Source organism: Asterias rubens, chromosome 10 (genome assembly GCF_902459465.1).
Source record: "Asterias rubens chromosome 10, eAstRub1.3, whole genome shotgun sequence".
NCBI lineage: Eukaryota > Metazoa > Echinodermata > Asteroidea > Forcipulatida > Asteriidae > Asterias > Asterias rubens.
In genome coordinates this window covers 16586718-16606322 of record NC_047071.1, presented here as the reverse complement: position 1 = coordinate 16606322, position 19605 = coordinate 16586718, and the positions used below count along the sequence as shown (strand labels likewise).

Genomic DNA, 19605 nt, shown 5'->3' with positions numbered 1-19605 from the left:
ACCTATCGTCCCAGAAAGTCTCCTATTGTATCAGCAAGGTCCCTTTAAAACACCCCTCCATTCACAGATGACTGATTAAAAAAACCTCTTGAAGATGCATTAGTGCCAAATCCTATTTTGTCTCTTTTCTAAATGATTTTTTCTTTTTCCATAAACACTAGGTTAGTCCCCCCTGGGGGCATTTGCCCTCTCAGGAAATGCCCTATTGATGGGAATACTTCCTGACACACTTCACATTTAGGCCAAATAAAAAGAAATACCAGCTGATCGTCCTGTCCCTCCTCCTTTTTAAAGGCTGCATCCTTTTTTATCCTTTTTCATTTTACAATTTGTTTTTTTAAGACAAATGTTTTCATTCAACTTACTAATCTTTAAAGAACTTTTAACTACATAAAGTAAGTGGTGACTTTAAAACTGAAGAATTGGTGGCCAGTTTAAATTAAAATGCTTGGCGGCCACCTTTAAAAGAAATAAATAATTATATAAAAAATAAAAAGGTCCTCATCCTCCTCTTTTTGGAAAAACCTGGACGATCAACTGGTATTCTTTTTTACTTGGCCTAAATATCACCTGGACAGTGTACAGGCTAGGCCTACATGTCATGCATGTATTGTATAACTACAGCACTGACAGCAAGCATCCATCTACTGAGTGAGAGGGTGTTTTTAATAGTACAAACAAACAAGGTAATCACCAAATTAGTGTCTCTCCACCAATGACAGTTCCCCTATCACAGTTTATGTCTGTCTGTTCCCCTTATAAACACCAAGCTTTCAGGATCACCAGCTTCCATTACCTCAGTAATGTAAGGCAGAGTATTATGTCAGTCAAAGGCTCTTCAGCATGCGCTGGCTGACAATGCGTGTAAAGCAGAAATTATGAAAACAAACATGCACTTTTTAAAAGGGGAAAAAGCATGTTCAGAATGGTGGGCTTTCAGTGTGTACTGCCACCTGATGACAAGACAAAGAGAGTATCTTAAAGCAATTGGACACTTTCGGTAAACAGTATTGTCCAAGGCCCACACTTCGTGTATCACAACTTATATGTAAAATAACAAACCTGTGAAAATTTAGGCTCAGTCGGTCATCGGAGTCGGGAGAAAATAACGGGAAAACCCACCCTTGTTTCTGCACGTTTCGCCGTGTCATGACATGTGTCTAAAATAAATTTGTATTTCTCACTAGATCGAGAATTGATATTGTTTTATTGTTTTCTCAAAAAGTAAAGCATTTCATGGTACAATATTTCAAGAGAAGTCTTTCACCATTACCTTCTGTAAACCCTGTAAATTATTTGTAAATCTGTGAACCTTTTTTTTTTCTGTACCGAAAGTGTATAATGGCTTTTAAACTCGTGGGGTTATTTGGAAAAAAAACTGTCACCACTCGGGGTAGTTTGTGCAGTGATATCTGCATTTTTGTTCATATTGCATAATTTCATTTTTTTTTAAGGTGAAAAAATAAACATGATGGGAAACACGTTTTAAAAGAATCAGAGGATATGAGTTGCATTGTAAATGGAAACATGCTTTGCTATGGCTGATTAATTGCTTCTAAATTATGTTTATAAAAAAACTGGCCATAAATGTGCAAATCTTAAATGTCAACAAACATGAATATAATATAACCAGCAAACAGATTGGTCATTTATCCATAAAAACAGTAATAAAAAAGCTAATAAAAAACTTTATCTTTCACTCTGTATATTTTGTTACAGATATTTTTTTAAAGATATACCCACTTATAATTGTAAAGTAAAGCCAAATAATTAAAATCTAACCGCTTTTTAAATATTTCCAAATATAATAAATGTAATCATTCACACTGAAAAACAAAAAAACAATAAAAACGTTCACCTACAATATTTTGTGTATGCAGACACTAGCACCAGGTTCATTACATTATGCTGCATTTAGTCCTGGCTTAGGCCTATTCACAAGTGCACACAGTAAGCTAGCTCTTTATGATGTGAAAATTGGTTTTTCATAAGGTGTACATTATTAAACTACAATTCCATCCACAGTCATCCACACACAAAGCTTCTGAAGTATGCTTCTCTGACCAGCATTGGGGATAGGTTTCCCTTTAAGCGTTCCCCTACCCAACCACCTCCACCAATGCTAAGTAAGTAAGTCTGTGATTGAATTTTTTTTAAATTAATATAACGCACAAAAAGTAAGAACTGAAAATTTAAAAGTGGAGTCTGCATTGTAACAGCAATCATCCAGTCCGGAAATCGACCTCACCAAAAATAAACACGACAAGTGTTTTCCCAAGTTCCAGGCATTAGCTCTAAACTAGAGCTTCAAAACAATAGGAGTTGACAGACAGACTTAATGGGGGGTAACTGACCTTATTCAGGTGATGAGAATGACCCCAGTGACCCTATCTGACCTTATCTTGCCCAGTACCTATCAGGAAAAATACCTTAAAGGCACTGGACACTATTAGTAATTACTCAAAACAACCAGTAGCAACTTACTTGGAAACTTACTCGGAGTGCTGTTGATAGTATATCAAACATTGTGAGAAATGGCTCCCTCTGAAGTAGTAATTTCTCACTCAAATTTTATAAGACTTCAAGCCTTTTATTATGCATCTGAAAGCACACAAGGGTATTTTTCTGTCATTATTCTCTTGCAACCTTGATGACCAATTGAGTCAAATTGTTCACAGATTTGTTATCTCATACGTATGTTGGGATACACCAAATTGAGACTACTGGTCTCATGACAATTACCAAAGGTGTGCAGTGCCTTTAAGGCTCTTTGATGTTATACAGGGACAGTTATGGAGCACTTCATTCCTGAACATGTTTATACCTCTGATTGCCAAAAACTTGACTCTGGCACAGTTGTCAAGATAACACTTCCTGGAGACAAGACCATGCACTTTCTAGTCCTAGTTTTTAACGCTTGTTTGACATACTTTTGTGATGGTTTGATATTTTCCTTTTTACTTGAGAGACCCCATTCTTCATAATCTATCTCTCTGATATTTTGTATAGTAATATACCAAGGCAAATTATAGATCTAACTCAGCCCTATACCCCTCACACAGATCATTTTGTCATCGCTTATTTTGCTATGTAAACTGCCACGACGCTCCAAATATAGGAGTCCTAGTATGGATAATTCTAGGCCACTTTTGACTGGCACCCCGAACAAAGATATTAGGGCTAGATAAAAGTAAAAGCTTAGTAAAAGCGTTCGCATATATTCTGGAGGTCACAAGACCTGCTCAAGTAAATTTTCATTGTTAAGCCAAAATTTGTTTTCAATTATCCTCTAAAACACAAGGTTGTTTTAAGTTTTAAATCAAAAGTCCAATTCTCATCACACCAGCAGTCTATCTTACTTTTAAAAGCATTAAAGCAACAATTGTATTAACAAAAAACAAAACTGTAAGTGTTTCTTTTATTTTTTTTTAAAGGTTTCATATCCTGCCTCTAGTCTGGTGAGACAAGTCCTTCACATCACCAGGTATATTATATCCCTTACCAATAACCAATGAACAACTTGTCCCTGAACAATTCTGACACAATATTATCACAATCCCCAACAACAGGATAGAAAAACTGTATACATCAGTCTAGGTCATTACCCTGAGGCGCAAAGTAAGCCTTGCCTAATTGGCACCATAACAAGCAAATGTACAAGATGGATAAATACAAAGGTTGAATAGACACAAAGGAAGGCAATTCACTCAACCTGAATACAACTTGCTGTAAGAATGTTTTACCTGAAGATGTTGTAATTGGGTTTTCGCTTAAAGTTTGAGATTGTGTTTAGTAAACATTGAAAGAAGCAGTTAACATTATTGTAATTACCAAGGCCATGTCACACAAGTCAATTTACAGGCAACCAGTTCCAGACAATCTCTTATAAGAAAATAAATCCACATCTCAGTTTTCTCATTATCTTGTTGGGGTTTGTGAGTTACAGCTAGAAGAAAATTACTTTTACTGAGGTGTTCCTTTTGCAGATGAGTTGGTCGACTCCAGAAAGTCAAAATAACAGGCACCCACATCAATTACTGTGGTACACTTTGAAAAGTTCCAATACAAATTAACATTTTTCCTCATAGAAATGCCCAATACCAGGAGGAAATTGATGTGCCCTTCAAGAGCAAAGTTCAAGACCTGCACAGGGAACAAATCCTCACTAAAAAAAAATCTAGTTTTAGATTTACTTTTTCTCTGTCATGTATATGGACAACACAGAACCTATGAACTACTTTAGGAAAACAACCCAAATGTAACTTTGTAGACAAGAGAGGGCGCTATCCCCTTTACACAGTTACCTTTTTAGTTTGACCAGAGATTTACTTTTGTAAAAGCCTCAATGATAATAGTCTAATAATCCTGCAGATAAAAAGCTCACAACAGTCAAGCAGGTTGAAACACGGGGTGAAAACTTGCCAGAAATCAACAATTGAAAGAAACCAAGATTTTTCGGGGAAAAAAAGGGAAACCCATTTTTAAGGAATTCTACTTCTTGACAATTAACTTCTCTCAGGTCCTACAAATTTATGTTGCAGATTGTTTGTAAAGTTACTAGTCATTTCTTTATCCATCTGTTCAGCATGAGACCTACAATTTCTTACCAAAGCTACTAGAATGTACGGCCAGGAACCAAACATGTTTTTCACAAAGTGACAATGAAGAACATATTGGTGCAAGCCACAGCTTTCATATCACCCATGAAATCCAACTTACCGGTAAATGTACACCAGTGGCCAATAGATGGCGCTATTGCATCTTCACAGACCAACCAAATCAAATGCACCTTCTATTTTTACAAAAAGGGAAGTGATTTTCTCAACTAAGAAATCAATACACTCTCTAATTTTCTAACATAACTACAAAACACATGTGAGCCAAAGCAGAATTCTTTGTTTTTATAAAGCTTCATACAAGCAAATATAAAAACCTAGTCAGTTTATTTGTATAAAAAAGCCTTGCTTCACCCTCCTATGCCTAGATGTTGTCCTGTTTGTTGATTATTTACTCAACTTCGGTGTAAATTGTTATTGTCTTTACTTCATCTGTGGTTTGCCATTATTTATTCATTACCATGTATATTAACTTTAATGATGTACACAAATGTAACTTTATGGCAACATTGAAATAAATGTATTGAAATGAATAAATTTGTTTGGGGTTTCCACTCAATTCCAACACTGCAAAATCAAAGTTTGTCAGAGTTAATGAATAGTTCAACTTTAAAATGCAAAACGGCTATGACGCTCACTGTAAAAAACTAATACTCACTTGTTGCAGGGGTGGTCAGCAAGTTATCACTTTGTAATAAAAGGAAAAGGTTTTTAAAGGATTTTTTATCCTTACTGCTTCAGATATCAATGTCAGTGCTAGTCAGTAGAGTTAGAATTAGAATTGTGGAACACAGGTTATTGTAAATAATATCTCGAACAAAACTTCTTACTTTCATGAAGTGTCATACTTGGATGAAAGTGTCAAGTGATAATATGCTTGGTGTGTTCACTGATAAGTGACAAAAACTAGAGATGTTTACTAAAACGTAAAAGAATAGTCTATGTTAAAAAATGTAATCTGTGAAATGAAATAACCACTTTTTATTTTATCTAAACATCTCCCCTACTAGTTTGTATTAGGCCCTGTAGAAAACTAATGATGTTGGAGACCTTTGATCTAAAACATCTGGTTCATTGGAGGCATTTCTTTTATCTTCAGTGTATGGATTGTATTATGAAGCCATTCTATATTTACAAATCTAAATTTGGGGTTGGTGGATCGAAACAGTTTCAGACAATAAATAAAGAAATAAATTTGTCAATAAAAATTTGTTAGTGGCCTCTAACAAAGTAACTCACTGATTTCCAGGATCAGGTTGGCTTGTTGGTCTTGCCCTGCCTTTCACCCCTGTGAACCCTGGCTCAAATCCCACTTTTGCAGGGACTTGTGGATTGGGTTTTCAATTTTTACCTGGTTTCATGGGTTTCCCTATCTGGGGGGTTTTCCTCCCACAACTATTGACCTTTTCTATCATGATTTTCTCTATATTCAGGACTACAAATAACAGGGCTTCTGAGTTGCTTTTAGGATCTCTTGGATTCATTACTAGAAAGATTCAAAATAAATAAATAACAAAACAACAAAGCTGTACAAATGTAATGTTTAAATAAATAAAATAAAAAATAAAAAGGTTAAAACCACAGAAGATAAAGAACATTAATTGTGTAAACATTTGTATTTGAGAAGATTTGTTAAGAAAATCCATCAACAAATTAATTAGAACTTGATTCAAAAAAGGTTTAAAAAGGCAAAAAGCAAAACAACAGACAAAATATTTAAAATGCAAAAAACAAAAAACCCACAGCCAGCACAGAAATTTGATAACTTAAAGACAATGGACACTATTGGTAATTGTCAAAGACCAGTCTTCACACTTGGTGTATCTCAACATATGGATAAATATCAAACCTGTGAAAATTTGAGCTTGATTGGTTGTCGGAGTTGCGAGATAACTATGAAAGAAAAAAAAACACCCTTGTCACACGAAGTTGTGTGCTTTCAGATGCTTGATTTCGAGACCTCAAGTTCTAAACTTGAGGTCCCGGAATTTGTGGAAAATTACTTCTTTCTCGAAAACTACGTCACTTCAGAGGGAGCCGTTCCACACAATGTTTTATACTACCAACCACTCCCCATTACTCTTTAGCAAGTGAGGTTTTATGCTATAATTATTTTGGGTAATTACCAATAGAGTCCACTGCCTATAAGTGCAGTGTTAATTTTAAAAACATGGTACATTTTGTGAAGAAAAAACAAAACAAGACTAAGGTAAATTTAAAACAAAAAAATAACCCTTGAAGCTACATTAATATATGTACCTGTTCACACTTGTTTTCATATACTCATGAATTCTGCAAATTACTAACGTTAAAGGCGAGTGAGCCGACACAATAACAAACTGATAACCACCTGCATCTACTACAGCAATCAGGGTGTTAAACCACCCTCTAATGTATACAAAACTAACAACTAATTTCACGCAAATCAAAGAAAAAGTCATACCTGTTAATTGTTCTGCATTCGGTGTTCCTTCCCCACTTAAAACCTGTCAAGCCCACCAATGTTTTTCTCAGGTTGTCTGAATGTAGATGAGATGATTATACCTTGGTGCAACGTTGTGTTCCCAGTGTCATTGGAGCTTTACCGATTGTGTGTACACATGTGTAGCGTGACAATGTATGACGCATGCTTAATGCCCAGATGGCGATAGCGCTGCCGACTGGAGATACGGTGTGACACCTCCTCACACGCTCACTTCACTGCAATGATGATGAAAATGAACTTCTTTTTCGGAGCGTACGCTGCTGCTGCCTCCGGGGTATACACGCTTCACACATCCTCTCCAACTCAGGGAGGATGTTAAAGGAACTATGTAGGAATTGTTTTCACTCTGTGGGTGGCAGTCTGTACTTTTCTCAAAGTCTGCAGGAAAGAAAGGGGAAAATTAGAACTTTGAGTAAATATTTTTGTCTTGCAATGATTGCAGGCTTCATTGGTTAATGATTTTGTATTTTGAGAAATGAAATAGATGATCAACCATTCACAAAATACTGCTAAAGATTGTTTGAGTAGTTTTTTTTTAATATTAACCAATAGTTTTTAGATTTTGAACTTTTTGCTTGGTGAATATAGAAACAAAGTTGAAATGGAAAATAAAGGCAGATAGATCATATTCATTTCTTTAACTTGTGGTCACTTTGTGTTTGTTCTCAGAAAGTTTCAAAAACACTTGTTAGCATGACATCACCAAAATCAAAGTGACAAGGTATTTTTAATTAGTACATTGCAGCTCTATACGACTTTTTCTAATTAAAAGAACCCAAAGAACACAATTTGTGGAATTCTGTATTTTGTTTTTATATTGACTTTGACATTGATTAATATTGATAGGTGGAAATAAAATTAACATTGGAACATTGACTCACCCTCATCTTCTCAAAATGTGCCAAAAAAAACCAAACATTATTGTTATTAACCTCATCTATCAGCCAACTATTTAGGCAGACACTAAATGATCACGAGGCAAAGAGAACGATTTATTGTACAGTATTGTACAGGATTGGCAGAGTTGACAAAATAGTCGCAAACATTCTTAACTGACAAAAACATTCTTGTATGAACTTCATAATCAGAAAATAGAATTTTGCAAACTGCTAACCAACCAGAAGGACCAATGGTACAAATGCAAAAAACGGTTAATGGCCTGACTTTCTGACCCTAGCAGAAGGCTAACTTCATAAAAAGCTTTAGACTAAAATTCATCAATGATGTAGTTAACCTTTTTTTGGTTCTGTGTAACGCCTTTAATGTACCACCTCAACGAGCACGACAGAAGATGAACATGCATACATAACCATGAGCATAAGATCCCATTTATTAAGAGCAAGAATTGTCTGATTGGAATGATTGATGTGATGGGTCTCTTCATAGTGATTAATCTTGATGAGCCGGCAGGGAGGGTGGAAAACGAGAGGGAGGGAAAGGCGATTCGCTGCTTCATTGGAATTACAAATTCAAGAACGATTGATGCACCCGATAATTTATGTAGGCCTACGTACTGTGTGGAATCAAGTTGAGATAGATAAGCCAAGCCACGATGTATGTGGGGAACACTTCAGCCGAACCCCGGGCAAAACCACCCCTTCCTCCTAAATAAAAAATCATGAATAGATTAAAATTGATGACTGTGCATGTGTAGGTGAAATAACCATTAATTTAGCCTTTTTCTGTTGCTCTTTGAATTCAGTAAAGAAGAAATAAATAACATTCTGATGCATAAAGAAATGAATGGAAAAGACAGGTGGGTTCTCTTTGTACGATACAATCTCAATCCTTGTGATTTTCCTGAACACTTTTTCCTGGTTGTGTTGCAAAATATTAAAGGCCAAGCTTGAGGAATGGTATTCGCCAAATGCTGCTGTTCTTGATTGCTCATTGAGCATGAGATCAAGCTTTTATTCTATCGATCTTGGAATTCAGTAAAGAAGGCATAAATAACAAACCGATGCATTGAAATACGAAAGGAATGGAAAAGACAGGTGTGTTCTCGATCCTTGTGACTTTCCTGAACAATTTCTACTTCAATTTCCCCTGTGTGATGCAAAAATATAAACGCCAAAGCTTGAATAATGTTACACCAAACACGGCTGTTCTTGATTGCTTATATGGAACTACTATTTTGTCACTCAGTTGTAGAGTAGGTCAAGTAACAATTACATGCACCAAATAGACCTCCTATACGCCCACCATAGCTACTATCTATCAACAGCGTCCAAGTGGTTAGCGTGAATGACACATGTGTCTTTCTCTGCCCGGTACCCGTACACAAAACACACAGTGCAATATTCCAAATATTATTGTAGACACTGTAGTTGACATTTATTTTCAGAATAGGATTTTAACCTTTCACTTTTGAGTACATTTCCATGGTTATGATTGGTCAATGAGATAAGAGGTGGATCTTATATCTATCTACATGTCTAGACAAAGTGAAAAGAGATTTTACCTCAATAAGAGCTTTGTTTGTTTATATATTTTGTATTGTTATTATTATTATTATTTTTTTTTTAAATGTTTCAAAAAAAAGTTGTAAGTCATTTTGTTTCCTTCAACACTATTTAAAAAAACAAACGAAAACAAAAACCAAACAGACAAACAAACAACCACAAGTTTTGCAACCTGAGTATATATACTATGTAGTTGAATAATTTGGCAATAAAAAGTAACACCTACACACCACATGAGAGAGTACAGGGAAATTGCAACTAATAAGATGTTTTATTCATAACATTGTAAGTGCCAATTTCTGACTCTTGTCAGCTTCCCTGAGAGAATTGCCCAGTCCACTGCAATGTATTGTTACCAGTAGATTCCAGTGCTTTATAGTACATTAACCCTGCATGCACTTAGATAAATGCAACAGATTTTAAAGAGTGTGCAATTGATTGTTGGATTGTTTCTAACCCATCTTCATAATGAGATACTACATGCATAGTTATATCTGCAATATTATTTGCAATTGGGGATTTCAAAGAGATGATGAGAAGCAAATAATATTGCTTTTTTAATCATTTAGCACTGGCAATAACAGTCTGAGGAGCTTGGCGGCTGGCATTTGTTAATGGACTGAGCTAAGTACCATTTACAACGGCCAACCACGATCCTCACACTGTTATTGCCATTAACAAATACTTTTTGTGATTTTTTTTTTCATCAAAATTTGTAATTTTCGCTGACAATGTTCAACCCTGTCCACTCTAAACATCTCTCTCTATCTCTCTCTTTATATGGTATTTTTTCTTCTGTATTCCAAAATAAAAATTTCCTTGGAAGAAATATGTTACAAAACCAGCTCAATTTGCAACATCTGGGCTGATGCATACTTAGTGAAAGTTAGTGCAGAACAATGCCAGGGCAACACACTGTAATAACATTGGTAGATATTGACTTATTTTCTCTGGAAAGAACCCCCAAAACACTAGCAAATGAACAGTTTTAAAAAAGAAAATCAACAAAATGGCTTAGCTGAATCAGCTATTACAGCTGAATTTCCTAAAAGAAACAACGTTCTGTCCAGGACACTCTCCTCCCTGTAGCTGGCACACACACAAATAAATTTTAAATAAAACTACACCACAAACACAGCCAATTGAGTTTTCTCAGTTTGAACAACAATTGCCCAACTAACTTTGTTCCAGTCTCAGTCCCAGACCAAAAATAAAAACAGAAAGGGGGAAAAAACCTGACCCCCCCCCCCCAGCCGATTATGTATTGTCAGTCTCTTTGTGATTGCCATGGCGAAAAAGAAAACATGAAGGTGGTGATGAGACGTGGGGCATGTCACCACAAACAAATGAAGCAACCTCGATGACACACCAATAGATTATATATGTTGTCTTCAATTGCTCCTCTTCTGTAGCAAACCTGCAGATGAGGTGGTGATGACACTATAAGGGGCCAGTAAAATATTTCACTGTAAATCTATGATAATTCTTAATTGCCAGATTACACTTTTATGGTAAAAGGTCAGAAATATTAAGTCTGAAAAAGGAGCTCTATAGGCCTAGATGATGGCTAATAAATAAGGATTGAAAGTCACCTTTGAGGGTATTATTTGGGGGTAGGGGTAACGTATCAATTAAAATGACAGTACAGACTAAATGCAAACTCTAAATGTTCTTGTCAGATATAATGTACAATTTACAGGCTAGGGATCACACAGAAGCCATGGTCTGTTGCCCTAGTCTTGGCCTTGGTGCTTCCTCAAAAGTTTCCCATAAGTTTTTCAATAGAAGAACCCTTTGCAAAGTGAAAATTGTCTTGCACTCTCAAAGATGTTATTCCTTGCCTGAGAGTATACCCTAGCTAGACAAGCTATTTGTAATCATCAACGTTGATGTGTGATAACACATTGCAGACCTACATTGAGCCAAATGAAAAAAAAAGACACTCAACTGTGAATAAAACAAAAAATATCAAATTCAAATTACCAGTTCATTACTTGTTGTGATTCATTTGGTCACTGTCAGACCTGTAAATTCAGTGAGTAGACAGCAAGGGAAAGTTCTATGCCTGCACACACAGCTGTACTGCTCCATCAAAAAATCCCAGTTGATTTGATAGAATCTTCATTAAAAGTACATAGAGCTGATAGAAGCAGGACTGTACTTTTTCTAAGAAAGTTAAACTTAAATTGATAGTTCATTGAACTCTCTTGTATGAGACTTGTTTTTAAAGACATTGGACACTATTGGTAATTGTCAAAGACCACTCTTCTCACTTGCTGTATCTCAACATATGCATAAAATAACAAACCTGTGAAAATTTGAGCGCAATCGATCGTCGAAGTTGCGAGATAATAACGAAAGAAAAAACGTTCTTGTCACAAGAAGTTGTGTGCTTTCAGATGCTTGATTTCGAGACCTCAAACTCTAAACCTGAGGTCTCGAAATCAAATTCGTGGAAAATTACTTATTTCTCAAAAACTACTCCACTTCAGAGGGAGCCGTTTCTCACAAAGTTTTATATTACCAACCTCTTCCCATTACTCGTTACCAAGAAAGGTTTTATGCTAATAAATATTTTGAGTAATTACCAATAGTGGCCACTGCCTTTAATTGGTATATACTCAAAGGATTAATGACCATCCAAATATCCGAGATGTCAAACTAACATCTATGGCTTGCGGTACCCACTGCTAACACATATGTTTTGAGCTGTCTTCTTGCCACCGGGCTAACTTGGTGGTCTAGTGGTAAGACACCTGCTCTGGCAATGCAATGGTCATGGACTCACATCCCATCCAAGTGCTTTACCTTTTGGATTTGTTTTCACTTAACTCAGGAAAGTACTGAGTATACATCCCCGATGCAAAACTAACATCTATTAAAAACAAATCTTAAAGTGTAGAGTTGTTTTTTAAAGACACTGAAAACTATTGGTAATTGTCAAAGATTAGTCTTCTCACTTGGTGTATCTCAACATATGCATAAAGTAACAAACCTGTGAAAATTTGAGCTTGATTGGCCGTCGGAGTTGCGAGACAAAGATGAATGAAAAAAACACCCTTGTCACACAAAGTTGTGTGCTTTCAGATGCTTGACTTCGAGACCTCAAATTCTAAATTTGAGGTCTCGAAATCAAATTCGTGGAAAATTACTTCTTTCTCTAAAAACTACGTCACTTCAGAGGGAGCTGTTTCTTATAATGTTTTATACTATCAACCTCTCCACATTACTCGTTACCAAGTGAGGTTTTATGCTGATAATTATTTTGAGTAATTACCAATAGTGTTCACTGCCTTTAATTTGAGTGCATGTACAAAAAATATAAAATAAAAAGGTTTATTGGCAAAGTATAAAAGAAAAAAACAAACAAACACCCAACACAATCCAGACCGACCATTCAGTTTTCAGGCCAAATTACAAAGTGCAATCAGTATTGATATTTTGTACATGCAGTGTGCACATGGTGAGAAGATAATAAAGGTTTATTGTGCCAGACCTTTTGAAAAAAATAAGAAGGAGAAAACCAGGCCAACCGTGCAGGAATTATTTCTCTAATGTGAGAAGTCAATTTATGATTATCTTCAGTGTTCAAAATTTTCAGCACCACCTACACATTCTCTGTGACCAGAGACAGTCTGCTAATTCCAAAAGATAAAAACAAGGTTTCTGGAGTCTTTCAGAAAATATGACAGTTATTAATTGCTGTTTCGTCACTAGAATAGCTAACTGAGAATCTTCCACTGAGGGTCCACAAGGGACCATAAACTCAACCTCAAAGATAAAAAAACTGAAGAAAAAAATTATCGCCAATTCCATTTTCTCTCTACATACTGTGCCGTTTCATCTCGAGCATAACGGGAGGTGAGTCATATAAGACCACCCCTGGGCCCTTCATATTTTACATAAATGCAGTGAACCCTTTGAATATTAAAAACATAGGTGATGAATAACATTGAAAAACCTGATTGAGTATTTTTTGTACAATTAAATATATTTGAATCGAAGCTGCAATTCTAAAATCAGGAATACCCCTTCTGTCGCCATTTTCAGGAAACGTCTTAAAGATGTGTTGTTCTTGTAACTCCCTTCTTTGTATTTCGTTTCGCATCTTATTCTGTTCATCACTTTCAATTCTTTTTGTAAAGGCGCTATATTTTAACCTCTTTTTATTATTAAGAAAAACAAGGGGGGGAGCAGATGTAGCATTCCCTCCTATTGTATCCATTGCACAAAGAAAATCTCAAGGTTAAAGTTGAATTCCATAGAGAAAGCCCAGACTTCACGCTGAGATTGATTTTGATTGGCATCTCTTGTCAGTGATATCTGACCGCCTAATCAAAATTTGATGACCACCACATGGCAATGCACTTTAAAACTGCCACTTGAGGCTTGAAGAAGTCATATATGATTCATGTGCAGAATGCAATCTCCTTAAGTTATAATGTACGCCTCACGGTAATCTTTTCGAGAAGAGAATTCACCTGAAAGCAGATGGAGAGTCATCTCGCAAATTTTATTGCATTTTTGCTGGGCTACAATTACAATTTTGACAGTCTAGAGATGCTTCTTAAAAGGGGGAGGAGTAGTCGCACAGAGGGCCTGCTAAAGATTGCTCTATTGTTGGGTTACCCCAGTTACAGCTGGAAATCTGCCTCGTTAATATTTTAACAATATAGGTTCTGGATTTGACAGCTCTAGGTTATATTTGATTTGGATATTTCTTATATTTGATACAATGAGTAGGTTTTTCTTCCCCAACAGGATCAGCACACAATTCACAACATGAGAAAAACCAAATTTGCCAATGTTCAATACAAGTTTTGGTTACAGAAAAGCTGAGATTTGTAGACTTTGTTTTTAGCCCTTGTTCTATAAAGAACCTTGATTGAGTTAACTTGGTGTTCATGATTTTCTGACCGAGTCCCTTTTTTTTGGGGGGGGGGGTTACCCCTGAGATCGGCCTCGGCCAAGTCTCACGTAAGTTTAAGTCCCAAGAGACAAGTCTTAAGCCAATACTGAACCATCTCAAGTGCTTATGGTCAAATCTAAACTCCTTCAGGGCAAGTCTTAACCAAGTCAAGTCTAAAGTCAATTGTAGTCAAGTACAAATCAAGTTCCAAGTTCCCAAATTTTTGGTTCTCAAGTATGACTCATCAAGTCCAAGTCAACAACTTAAGTTGCGAACTGTATAACCAGAAAAAAGTGCAAGTCTAGATACAAAAACTTAGTCCTTAAGATTCTTTGGGTTTTACACATCGTTGGAATGTTTAATGTGGGTCCTCCCAATAGGACTAAGTCTATAGGGGATGCTCTCTCCAAAGCTTGGGTGTAGTGAGGCATTAAGCTGTCATTAAATGGAGACAAGACAATCCATCGGTGGAGATACAAAGCCCCTTATGTGCACAAACCATGACTGATTGCCACACCATTCTCCCAGGTATCTGAAAATGTGTTTTTTCTTTCACTTTCAAAATATGACAAGAACATGACTCATTATACAAAATTAACAATTGTAAATACATGCACAAAAATTAGCAATCTCAGGCACATGGTACGTTCACCTGTGTATAATCAAAGTGTCTCTTGCACTCTAGCGTGGCAAGCTTTTGCACTTCAGCAAAAGTCAATTTGGGTCATTCATGATGTGAATCCGCAATCAAAGCAAGGTCTTCGTTCAATAGTACAGCAGGCATGTGCATGAACTTTATTTTATTCATGGTATAGTATTATATTGCAGTTGCATTGAAACCAATAGAATATATCTCCATAACAATTGGCACTAGCAGTATCACCAAGTAATAATGAAGAAATATCTCTGCATGCTTTTTTTCAGTATGATGATAATAAAAAAGTGGATTATATTTGTATTGCCCCATGCCTGTCAAAACTGACCCCTCTAGCACATAACTCTGTAGTCTTGGTTCTAAGATCATTTGTGGGATCCGGAAATCAGAAATACAGAGCGCCCTCTACGTTCGTGCATTACAACTTACAAGCGTGAACAGTTTTTGCCGTGCATAGATCGGAATGTTGGTTGTGTGTGACCGCCCATTTAATAACTCTGTAAATGAAAGTACGTAAGGCCTTGAATTTTGTTCTTCAAGGGGCACAGCAATTTTCCTCTGGTTGTAGGGGCACTTTGAGGAAAATTAAACTTTGTAAATAGTTTTCGAACATAGCATTCGAACTGCCTCTAGCTACCTCAGTAGTCTAGTGTTGGTAAGACACTGCAGAATTGCAAGGGTCGTGGGTTTGAATCCAACCCGAGTAACATGCCTACGTGATATTTTTTCACAGGACTCGGGAAAGTACTGAGTATACAGTGCTAACACTATAAGTAAAAACCAAAATTAATAGACTTTGTAAAGCTGTGAAGCTATAGAGAGTGTTTGTAGTGTTGTATGAGGTTTAGTGGAAGACAATTACAGAAAGATTGGAGATAGTCCCAATGTTTCCAAAGAAATAAATTAATGTCCCAATAGTTTGTACCCTAATTCTCTCAATTCTACATAAATAAAGTGTGTATGATAGACCTAGATTTAAATAGAGGGTACCCCACCTTTGGTAATTACTTCATGACCATGAAAACTTACTTGTCAAAGAGCACAGAAGGGCTGTTGATAATACAAAACCTTGTTAGAAACAACCCCTGAAGTAAGGTAGTCTTACAGAAAGAGCATTTTTCTCAGGCATCTGAAAGCTCACTTCTATGCAACAAGGGTGTTTTTATTGCAACTTTGATGACCAAATGAGCCCTATTTTTTTATGCATATGTTGGGATACTCCAATTGAGAACACTGGTCTTTGACAATTGCCAAAATCATCCCGTGCCTATAAATCAGCTGCCTTTAAAGATGCCATATCAGATTTTTTGCCGATTTGACCCAAAAATTTTGATTTAAAATTCAATAGGTATTTTGATGGGGGTCGAGAAAGTTACAAGCTTTCATTTGAGCCATTGCTCGAAAAAGTCCGCCAATTATTAGTAGCAGTGAAACAAAATGCTCAAAATTATTATATATCACGTGACCAATTCTTATGTGTTTTATAAGAAACGTTTTAAGTTTTTGTCATGGTTCCTGATCATTAAAAGTAAAAGTTAAACTTTTTTTTTGTAAGAGCGGGTGATACTCTTTGAAACACCATTCACTCAAAAAAATCTATTTTTTAATGTTTGGGGCAAAAAATCTGACATAGCATCTTTAATTTAACAACAGTTAGTCACTCTAGGCATGGAATTATTTTTTCATAGGTATTTTCTGTTTGCCCCCTTAAGCAAAACACGAGTACACGACCACCACAGGTATAGAATTTCTGTTGAGCCAGACAAGCTCATTAACTCCTAGCATGTTAACAACAAACTGTAATAGCATTTTTGGAGAAGAACAGGCAGTAGAGTTAAGTCTTTGGATTGTCCTTTTGCCCCAAGCTAAATATGCTATTTGATGATTGAACAGATTACGTGGCTTGTCACCCTGCATCCAGTACATCACTTTATTAAATTTTGTGTTGTGGTACAAATGACGTTAATAAAAGTATTTTTAAATCCTTCCAGATGTGCTAGTGTGAACTAGATTTGATAAGAAACTACATCATCTTCATGCTGACCTTTTAAATAAGAATAACAAAGTAACGATGCACAGAATTGTGTGAAATCTGGGATAAAAAACCCAAATATCATCCAATGTGCATGCTTGAAATATGATGTCAATATTGCATGCTTTGCATTTGACAACTTTATCTTCATTTTAAAAATACTATTTTTAGTTTTGTTTTATGATACAGGCAAAGAATCACAATGAGGCCGCCTTTGTGCCATTTCAAAAGTTTCACACAGACTCAAAGATTGTTCGATGGATGGAAAATGCCCTTTACAAAATGATAAAGGTGTTGCCCTCTCGAAGATGAAATTCCAGGCCTGACAATATCAATCTGTTTGTCTTTGTTTTATTTTGGAAATTATTTACTGACTTATTTTGTAAACCAAATATATTCTGTACATGCATCACCCCAAAACAAAGTTTCCAAAGTACAGTATTGGAAAATGGAGTTCCTTCCTCCATGATTGAACTTGCTTCATAAGATGAGTTTAGTCGACTTCTTAAGGGGGTGGGTTTTGAAATTTTACTGAGTTCCAACATGGAGAAAGGACCACAACCAACTACACAAAGCAATAAAGGCAATTTGAAGCAAGATAATTAGTGTAATGTTGTGACCTCGGGCTCTCTTCCAACACAATAGGTTCACTCTGAAAAACTAATAATAATAGTGTACAAAATTAAGTACAAAGAAGGCCTACTATCAGACTATATGCCTTAATCATGCATGCACATAATGCACATGGGGGAGATACACACATATAGGGAAATACCAAAGTGTGATATTTTTCACTCACACATTTAAGTAATCATGCATGAAGCTGTGAAAATGAATAATAGTGACTGGAACAAGAAGTTGGGAAATGTTGTTATTAGCAAATAGACCCTGGGCCATATGTTCAAAATGTAACATTCTTCAATGTTTTAAGCTTTGCCCATGACCATCTGCTGCTTGACTTTGTGCATTGTGCACTTAATTTAATTCATTGTGTCCATTGTCGTTTGATTAAACCATACTCCATTGTAATAAAATGGGTTTGTAGGGCATAGAAAAACACAAAAGTTTTGATATTGCACCGGTGACCGTAGTGGAGGCCTTGAATTTTATATTTGAGAGGGCAGGGTCATTTTTATTTTGCAAAGGTCACTTCTATGTAAAATCTGAAAGTCTATGGGACACTTTTGAAGGGGGCGCTAACAAGGCCAGACCAGGGGCCATGGAGGCCAAAGCCTCCTCAGTGTAATTCCAGGCCTGCAAATGCTTACAAATGAATTAAAAATAACCTGAGAAATCGAACAAGCACCGATCAATATTCAGGGCTTGAATTTGAGCGAAAAAAAGACAACAAAAAGCTTCTTGCTCAAAATGTTTGTTGGCCCTGAATTGTTTATACAATGAGCAAAACATGCAGATTGCCGAACAAGCTGAACATACAGATGGCAGTGCCTCAAAAGTAATGATATGGATAGGCCTAATTGTAATTGCAAATGTTTCTAATTTCTCAATGTAAGTGTTGTTTTTTACATACAATATAATTCAACCTCCCTCATAACCCATGGGGTTGTTTTCAAGTCATCATATTATAGAGTAGCAAAATGCCACTCGCTATTATTAACATTTAGGAGTACATGCAAGTTATTTGAACACTCTGGGTTCGTTTTATGCGAGTGACACTGTACAGCACAACTACCATGACTACTTACTTTGCATAGCAATGTAAGCAATTTGTACACAAGTTCACTGCGCTGTAGGTGCTCTATTTCGGACACGAAAGAACTCGGCAAAGCTCAAACAATGTGATATAAAAAATACATAGCTGGCAACAGCAAATCTGTTTCATACAAACATTTTACGATCCCCAGCATGATTAAATACAAGTCAATAAATTGTGATTCGGTGGACCTTTTTGTTTGATCACGTGCCTTGCCCTCACTTGCAAAACAACTACTAATACTATTACTACTTACTACTACTAGGAGTAGGCCTGAAAAACCTGAATACATTTAAGAAAAAGCAAACAGATTTTACTTACCATCTATCTCTTACATTGTACAAAGTCTCTGGAATATATTTTGCGGGCTAACTTCACCGAATAATCAGCCCCGTTCTTTGCGCACACTTCAGCGCAGACAACTTTAGCAAAAGTGGCGAAATTGTGGCGCGCTTTGGGAATTTATTTGTTCGTACCCCCTCTCACGTTCTGTATTACTTAACCGTGTAGGTACTTCCAGGTACCATACTTAACTTTTTAAAGGGAAGATATCGTCTGCAAACAATTAGCGATATCAAGTTACAACACGTTGTAACTGCTTTGCTACCGTTGTAAAAGTAGCAAAATCAGTTGCCCGCTTGTATACAGTGTCCAGATGGTTGCTTTTAGTGCAAAAATAACTCACTCAACCCTCGTTTGGTTTGACAGAGTGCATTTTTGTGAACGGTCCTA

At 36.2% G+C, this 19605-nt stretch overlaps 1 long non-coding RNA gene across 1 annotated transcript in view; it reads right to left on the bottom strand.

Moving 5' to 3' along the window:
- The window catches only part of LOC117296171, a 36269-nt gene extending 16987 nt beyond the window's left edge, over positions 1 to 19282 (bottom strand). The window contains exons 1-2 of the long non-coding RNA XR_004519719.1: positions 19195 to 19282; positions 7060 to 7479 (exon numbers count right to left, since the gene is read on the bottom strand). This is a non-coding gene — a long non-coding RNA (uncharacterized LOC117296171). The remainder of the gene's footprint in view (positions 1 to 7059; positions 7480 to 19194) is intronic.
- Positions 19283 to 19605: the final 323 nt, after the last annotated feature.